We start from the raw sequence: 7,690 nt of genomic DNA, 5'->3' as shown, positions 1-7,690 counted from the left end.
ATGGTTAATTTTAGGGGCATTGCTGACCTTGGTTCTCAAGTCCCCAGCCAATCAGATCACTTTAGGGGGTGGTTGTAATTCCCTTGTTCTACCATGAGAGAATCTCTCTCAGTTTGGTGGGTTGAGCCGAAGTTTCTGTATTTCTCTTAGGAAAAGCTATACTGCCTTAAATCTGAGAGTATAATACTCCTCGTCTCATGCCTATTCAAACGAGACCAAACATGCGTGTATTTGTCCCTAACATCTATGTGTGCTGAGTTATCCTGTTTATAGTGGAAAAGGTGTCTGTGTCTGGAGGCTGACAGCTGTTGTTGCTGTGGATTGATTGTGGAACTCTGGTCACTCCGGGGGTGAAAGGTCTTGCTTTTTCTGTGCTGCTCCAGTTATTCCTATCCAGTCTCTCAGGAGCCGGCAGGCCTTTGCCTTCCTTAAAAGGGGTGGTTTGACGAGTTGAGTCCAGTCTTGCCTGGGCCAGCGGAGCTCTGAAATAGACTGATGCAGGCTGATCAGAGTTGGGGCCTGCAGGACCTATAAGTTTTATGTCCTTACAGAATGTAAGTGGCATCATACTAAACTAGTGGTGTTCGAACTAGCATGGAAAGAGGCTATGGGTAGCTACAAAAAGGCTCTTAGTGCCGCCAAATCATCTAGTATCTATCAGAACTAATTGAAATAAACAAAAATAATCCTAGATTCCTATTTACTATGGTGTCCAAGCTGACTAATAACCAGACCACTGGTTATTTTCCAGTGACGACTTTATGAAACTTTTTGACCAAAAATATGCTCAATTAAACAGAACATTTTGAATATTGAATATTGGTTAACCAGTCAGAACTGATGTACTTAATTTTATCTTCAAATTCATCTACTTGTATGCTAGACCCTGTTCCATCAAAATTATTCAGCGATGCTCCCAGCATTGATTGAACCGCTACTAGCAATAGTTAAACTAAAACATATAATCATATTACCCCAATTTTATCTTCACTGCACTGGCTGCCAGTTAGATTTCGTGTTGACTACAAAACACTGCTCTTAACCTATAAAGCTGTAAATGGTCTTGCACCGCAGTATGTGAGTGACCTCATTTGCGTTCCGAATCATACACTTAGATGACGAGATGGAGGTATTCTATCCGTACCCAGAATAAAGAACATTACCTTTGGGGGAAGAGCATTTGCTCATAAAGCACCACAGCTATGGAATAAACTTCCTATTAGTGTTCGGAACTCAGACACAATCTCTGCTTTTAAGTCAAGGCTTAAGATGTACCTCTTTCGCCAGTCTTTTGGATAGTTAAATCTTCTTTTCTAAGGTGAATGGGAAATCTGGAGGTTCATAGTTATTTGAGATTGAAGGGGAAAGGGGGGATTGGTGCTGTCGTCCTGCCACTCTCGCCGATCACTTAAGCTGTGGATGGGAGGTGGCTTGACGCCAAAACCTCTGTAAACCCTCATGCCTGTGCTTCCTTCCAGGTCACTCTTTTAGGCAGGCTGTCATAGTTGCTTTAGTCCTGCCGGTTAGGTGTAGGGCAATAACTCTTCTCCATCTTCTCTTTTTCGAGCTGATACCGAGCCGACTACACCGTGTGAACCCGCACCTGGACTCCTGGATATAACTACATGAAACCAACTGGGACTTTATAACTATATGAACTCTAATGAATGTCAATGTAAATGCAGTTTCATGCTCCTTGGTCGCCCAGAGGAGGATGGGGTCCCCTTCTGAGTCTAGGTTCCACTCAAGGTTTCTTCCTGCTAGAGGGAGTTTCCTTGCCACTGTCGCCTCAGGCTTGCTTGGTGGGGTTCTGGCCGGTTAAATGTAAAGTGCTTTGTGACAATGCATGTCGTTAAAAGCGCTATATAAATAAAATTGAATTGAATTGAAGTGCTTCCTCAGATTCATTTTTAAATGTTCTCCAGCTAATTTCCACTATGGCCACGAGTTCTAGTATTTTAAATTAATATTGAAATGGTCATTTGGCTGAACAGCATCCCGACCTGTTAGAATCTTATATACCTGGATCATGTCCCCCCATAGTCTCCTTTGCTTGAGGCTAAACAGATTCAGCTCAGCGAACCTCTCCTCATAAGACATTCCTCTAAGTGCAGGAATCATTCTAGTCATCCTACGTTGCACCTTTTCCAAGGCAGCAATGTCCTTCTGAAGGTATGGTGACCAAACCTGCACACAGTATTCTAGGTGGGATCTTACCAAGGAATTATATAATCGTAGCATCACTTCTCTTGACTTACATCTCTAGGTGTGTGGAGTTTAATCCAACATCCTTTTGCCTTTTTTTAATGCTTCCCCACACTGGCAAGAGTGGGACATGGAAGTATCAACATACACACCGAGATCTTTCTCGTAATCAGCTACCTTTATTTCAGTGGAACCCATAAAATATCTGTACTTTACTATATTTACTATATTTCTGCTCCCTGCATGGATTACCTTATATTTATCTATGTTAAATTTCATCTGCCACGTATGAGCCCAGTCGCTAATTAAATCCAGATCCTGTTGTAGCCTCTCTGGACATGAGACATGATCTAACATCAATCAGAAGATACCACACCAGCAGATAATGATTTCTGGAATAGTAAAGTTAAAGGTTGGCTAATAATACCCCTCATCTCTTTTAAAACTATAGATAAGATGCCATCAGGGCCTTGCGATTTATTTATTTTGAGCTTAGCTAGGCTTTGTACCACATCAGCCTCAGTTATACATATATTGGTCATAGACATCGTTGTATTTGTACTAAATGGTGGTAAGCTATTCTACTGTGAACAGCCATTGTAAAATAATCATTAAACTCATTTATATCAATTTCATTTTCAATTATAAGGCCCTTACTATCCTGCAAATGAGTGATTTTCAGCTTTTAGAGCTCTTTCGGAGTTAAAATATTGGAAGAAACTTTTAACGTCATCCTTATAACTGTTATTAACTAAACCTGTAGACTTAGATACTCCTGCTTTATTTTGAAATCATTAGTTAATTTCCATTTGTGGAAGAAAGCCCTTTTGCTCCTGACTTTATTCTTAATTTTCGTAGTAAACCACCTGTGACATCGCGTGCTGGACGAACAGGCAGGAAGCGAGGAATCAAGGATCCGGGAAACGGAGAGTCGGGAATGAGGGTTTATTGATGAAAACAGGTACCAACAGCGAGAGATTTCAATGACAGGACTGGGGAAACAGACTTGAATGTGGACTAAATACACAGGACTACTCAAACTGACAGAAAACAGCTGGTTACAATCGGGGCAGCACACATGGTTAATGAGGGGGCGTGGCACACACGAGGATCGTACAAGCAGGTCATGACACCAGCTTGGTTGCAGTTTCCTAGATTTAGTTTTTCTGGAAACGGGTATGAAGTTCTTTTGCACTTGCAACAATGTGCTTTTAAAAAATTCCCATGCCTCTTCCACAGTATTGCTATTTAACTCCATCCGATTTACAGTTTCTAGTTTCAGTCTCATACCATTGAATTACCCTTCCTAACATTGTATACTTTTGTTTTGGACTTGGTTGAAGACTCAGGCAGCAGGAGTTGCCCCAACGTTGGTATGTCCTTATCCATAAGGGGGAGTAAACGTTCTGGTTTCCCGACCTTATAGATGAAGGAGTTGGGGGATGTTGCCAGTGACCTGCCGGATTCCAGGCAGAACAGGCCTCGCTATGCCACAGCCCTTCAGAGACTGGGCCTTCCGTGCAGAACCTCTGCATCCAAATTAGACCAGTTGTTTAACAAAACCCTAAAATGGGGTTATTTTTGACATGGAACGGGACTTTGATTCAACAACCCATTACTTAGTTGCGGCAAGTACCCAATATCAAGTTTAGCTGCAAAGAATCTGCCAGAGATTTTCAGAGAAGTTCCCCAGATGCATGGACTGGACTAAGGTGCGTCAGATTAAACAGGAGCCTGGTAAATTCTGTGAGCCCCACGCCAAGTGACTGATGGAAACATACTCCAGCTACAGTGAGATGGACCCTCCAGCGGACCGAGAGTGGGATTCCCTCTGGGAGCGACAACTCGTGCAGTTGCTGGTGGATGAGCTGCAAACAGACATCAAGAAGGACTTCCAACCTCACAATCATTTACCAAACCACTTCAGGTAACTTGTAAAGATGTAGGTATTGGAGTATTCACACATTCATTTGCAGTGTCCACCTCCTGTCCGGTAAATTTGGCAGGACAAAATTTGAATAACCTATAGGCCAGACTCATGAATGCGGCTGAACGAGTAAAGGTAGAACAGGTGGCCAATCCTGTTATACAGTCCTAGTAGATTGAGAACCACCTGATTGCAACTGTAGTTGGAATCAAGGGCTGAGCAGCATGGTGGCCTGGGGGACAATTATGAAAACACAGACCCACTGATATCCTTAAAACCCACAATCAAAAGAGGAGTCAGGATGGCCAGTGACATGTGCTGGCTAAATGGGGACAACAAAGAGAGAACAGAACAAGGCAGGGAGGGATTCTGACACAGGTGCCATGCTACTTTGTTTAAATATGCTGTAATGTTTTAGTGCAAGCCTTAGACAATGGAATCTCTGAATGACGCCGCAGTCTGGCTCTTTCTGAAGGTCCTATACTGTAACCGTCCTGAGAAGTTGTTTGCATGCACTTGCTGCCTTGACACTTGTTGATGTGCGTGTGCCCTGCTCGAGCAGTAAAGGGGAGATCACATGCAGAGCTGATTTTCTGTAGTTCCTTAGAATAAAAATAGAATATTCTCTTCAAATAGGAACACATGCTGCGTTTGATTATTTCACTCCAACTCGGACAAAAACGTCACGAAAAACATCACTTCCCATTAGAAACGCCTCTTTTATGACGTTAATGTCTGACAGAATCTTCTTGTCCGAGTTGCCCCTGTGACGTAATTTCAACATGGCGGCTTACACACTCAACATTAATTCTATTTTACAAATCCTTAAAAATGTTTATTTTGTTAAATTTATTATTATCCCATCCATCCATTTTCCAAACTGCTTATCCTACTGGGTCACGGGGGGTCCGGAGCCTATCCCGGAAGCAATGGGCACGAGGCTGGGAACAACCCAGGATGGGGGGCCAGCCCATCGCAGGGCACACTCACACACACCATGCACTCTCACATGCATTCCTACGGGCAATTTAGCAAGTCCAATTAGCCTCAGCATGTTTTTGGACTGTGGGGGGGAACCGGAGTACCCGGAGGAAACCCCACGACGACATGGGGAGAACATGCAAACTCCACACACATGTGACCCAGGCGGAGATTTGAACCTGGGTCCCAGAGGTGTGAGGCAACAGTGCTAACCAGTGCACGACCATACCGCCCATTTATTATTATTATTATTTATAATTATTAGTAATTATTAATGTAATTGCACGTGTTCGATTTAGAGAATACCATATTGTGACCGTAAACAGTATCCTAACATGCAATATCAGATTTTTACCAGACTTGTTAGTGTTTTTGGTTTGTTTGTAGTTTGTTTGCCTCTCGAAAAAAGAATATCGCTATGAATGTACTAAAATACTTTATAAAGCTTTTAATGTGGTTTGACTAGTTCCTGTTTCTTGTTTATTTGTCTGAAATAATAATCTTACTCCATAACTGCTAAAATATAAAGCAACAACACAGCAGCGTATTCATGGAGGCAGCCATGTTTGTTCCGAGTTGTGCTAGCTTGAACGGGAGATTGTTGGATGTGATGTCACCCAATTTGGAATTTCCAAGTTCCGAGAGAAAAACGAACGCACCACAAGACTCTGGCTGGAAATTTCTACAATAGAGCCATTTAGTTATTTCTAGAAAAATATTTAGAGCCAATGACCTGATGTCATTGTAACACAGGTCACTGTCCGTGGTGCTGAATTCTCTACTTGATGGGCTGGTGCTGAATGAATATGACAGCTGGCCAACATGTCTGTGTGCTTCCACTGACTGGCACCCAGACATATAATGACTTTTAACAATGAGGAGGGAAACGTCCAGACAGGAAATTAGTCAACAGTAATTAGTAATCACATATAGTTCTCATTTATCATGATGTAAAATTCAAAAACCTTTTTTTTATTATCAAGGGATAAATGTAATTGAGTTTTAATGTATCCTTTCCGCTCTTAAAATCGCAAATTATTTCTGACTATTAATCTGCACATTTTAATAATTTCATTAATATTACCTAATTGGTTTGTCTTTTTTATTAAATTTTAAAACTAGCTGTACAATTGTTGATGTTGTTGCTGTTCTGAATGTCATTGGCCTGTTGCCTTACGTCTGTCTAAACATGAGTGAGGGGATGGATGCACTATTCTATGGGGGCCTCTGTAGAGAATAAATGATCCTAATTTTATATTGAGAGAGATGGTTAATTCCTTTTTAATCCATACTGCGTTCAGAGCCCCTGTTCTGCCGTTGATCACTGCTGCATATCATCCCCAAACCAATGGCCTGGATGAGAAAACGAATGATGACATAAAATGGTAAGTCTGTTTTTGAGGTTGTTTTAGAACTGTGTGAGACAGGCTCTATTCTTTTAACATTACATCAGGAATTACTGATATTATTGACAATCAATCCCTTAATATACAGTATCTCACAAAAGTGAGTACACCCCACACATTTTTGTAAATATTTTATTATATCTTTTCAAGGGACAACGTTAAAGATATGAAACTCTGATAGAATGTAAAGTAATCAGTGTACAGCTTGTATAATGGTGTAAATTTGATGTCCCCTCAAAATAACTCAACACACAGCCATTAATGTCTGAACTGCTGGCAACAAAAGTGAGATTAAAAATGATTTGTGGCAAGATCGGATCATGTGTGTTGAAGAGTTTCTTATGACTGACAAGTAGTTATTTAAAAACATATCTTGAAACAGCAAATTACATTGTTCTTAATGCTTTTAGAAAATGACTCTTTATAATGATCTGTGAATAATAATAATTTGCTATGAATGTTTTTCCACTTCAGCTTTCCACAATTATTCTTCCCGATGAGAAAAGCTACGGCACGTTTTTTGATGGAAAAAAATAAAGTAGTTGAGACAATAAGCAACAACAGCTGAAAACATCTCCTAGTAACAGGAAAAACAGAAGCAGGCATGTGGTAAACGAATACAAAAGAGGTACCAAAACACAGTTTATCATGTTGGAGATGAGGCGCTTCTGTTCAACATGAGGAAGCGGGGACGGAAAGGAGGAAGAACGGAACCGGATTTTACCGGACCTTATGTCATCCAGGCAATATGTGGCAAGCTGGTTACACTGTCTAATTCTGAAGGGGCAACTTTAAAGAACAAATACAATGTAAACCACATACAGAAGGAGCCAAACTGATGTCCCAAGTCAGGAATCACACAAGGTGCCAGAAGAGTATAAGACCAGTAAACCTCCCTCTAGCGCAGAGCTTCTGACAATCGAGAAGGATGCTGACAGTTGAAAAAAAACTCATGTCTGTGTGTTATGAAAGAATATCAATAAATGTTTCCGAAAGGGGATGACTCATTTGGTAATTATTTACGGCTTATGTTATGGCTGCCAATTTACAGTCTTTACTGAAGTCTGACTTCTTTTGAGTCACCTTTAATATAGATTGGACACTCTCTATGCAATGTGCAATACTTACATAGATGGTAAATGTTTACCTGCTTGCACAGATGGATGATTAG

The sequence above is a fragment of the Brienomyrus brachyistius genome, unplaced genomic scaffold (assembly GCF_023856365.1).
Source record: "Brienomyrus brachyistius isolate T26 unplaced genomic scaffold, BBRACH_0.4 scaffold462, whole genome shotgun sequence".
Lineage (NCBI taxonomy): Eukaryota > Metazoa > Chordata > Actinopteri > Osteoglossiformes > Mormyridae > Brienomyrus > Brienomyrus brachyistius.
The sequence above is the reverse complement of the archived record's forward strand: the minus strand, read 5'-3'. Positions refer to the sequence as shown.